The 1,150-nt window shown below is 43.0% G+C and overlaps 1 long non-coding RNA gene across 1 annotated transcript; it reads left to right on the forward strand.

Moving 5' to 3' along the window:
* Window positions 1-250: 250 nt before the first annotated feature.
* LOC107297664 lies at window positions 251-1,092 on the forward strand. Its single transcript, XR_001549131.1, has 2 exons — window positions 251-633; window positions 719-1,092. It is a non-coding gene; the product is annotated as an uncharacterized LOC107297664 (long non-coding RNA).
* Window positions 1,093-1,150: the final 58 nt, after the last annotated feature.

The following is a 1,150-nucleotide window of genomic DNA, read 5'->3' on the forward strand; positions in this document are numbered from 1 at the left end:
AAAAAACAAACAAACCACGGCCCTTTTAAAAACCCCAGCTGGTTTTCACCTTTGTAAAAATCTAAAGACACATATTTTGCCATTTGCACCCTGAATAAAATTTAATCTGTCCCCGCTATAGCAAAAAACAAGGAATATTAACAGGAATTAAAATGCTCACAAGAGGCAAGCAGCCAGGCGGCAAGTAGGGGTTTAAAACTTGTTCAGGCGTGTCAGGACCGCGATTCCGCGCATGCATGTTTCTGAGGCCTTGTTTGGGACATGCCCGGGCATGTCATACTCCCGTGATCTGGGCAGGCGCAATGCTCAAGGGCGTGGCATTGCAAGGGGCAAGGGAGTTTGTGCGGGCAGGCCTGAACAGCTAGCGATTTAATTCCAGCAGTCTTTTGAAGATGGCAACCTCTGATTCCAAAGCTGTTTTTAAACCAGCAAAAGCTAGCGTCAAACACTCTGATACAAGGCCCCAGCCGGCAGAATGCAACAAAATCTGTTGCAGGGGTTATGATAAAGAAAATTTTTTATTCAGACCTGTGTTGCATGACTGTAGCATGGTGTGCTGTAACTTGAATGATGAGGTACAGACACGGACAGCCTGTGAAATGGTGAATGAGGCTACATTATCTCCCAGCAATGGTAAGTAAATATGTTTTTATTTATAATAATGTAAATGCTGCTGGAGCAGATAGCACACTAACAGGAAGTGTTTTATATTTTGCAGCCTCTGAATTAATAACACCTAGACAGCAAACACTTCAAGACACCCCGATTTTATATTCCTGTGGTAATCGCCGTGGTCACAAAGATTCTGCAGATTTTTCTGATCTAGACTATAACAGGGATTATGAGCTATCCCAGAGACCGCGCTATCTACCCTGTGAGTTAAAGAGCTGCAATTTGTGTAAAAACTGGTTTGCTTGCGACTGCGAACATGATTTGTGGGGCACAGGCGGATCAACGTATTGTAAAATAGCGTGTTATGGTCCTTTATCTTCTGATTCTGATAGTGATGATGAGGGATATTTTTCTGATGGTGGAGTCATGCCCCCTCTGAACTCTGTATAACCAATAAAAGACTGTGTTAACGTCAACACTTGAACATTTGTCAGTGGTCTTTCAGTATAACGATGCATGAAAAGCTTCTAAGCCGTAT

Source organism: Protobothrops mucrosquamatus, unplaced genomic scaffold, assembly GCF_001527695.2.
Source record: "Protobothrops mucrosquamatus isolate PMUCROS unplaced genomic scaffold, P.Mucros_1.0 scaffold3449, whole genome shotgun sequence".
NCBI lineage: Eukaryota > Metazoa > Chordata > Lepidosauria > Squamata > Viperidae > Protobothrops > Protobothrops mucrosquamatus.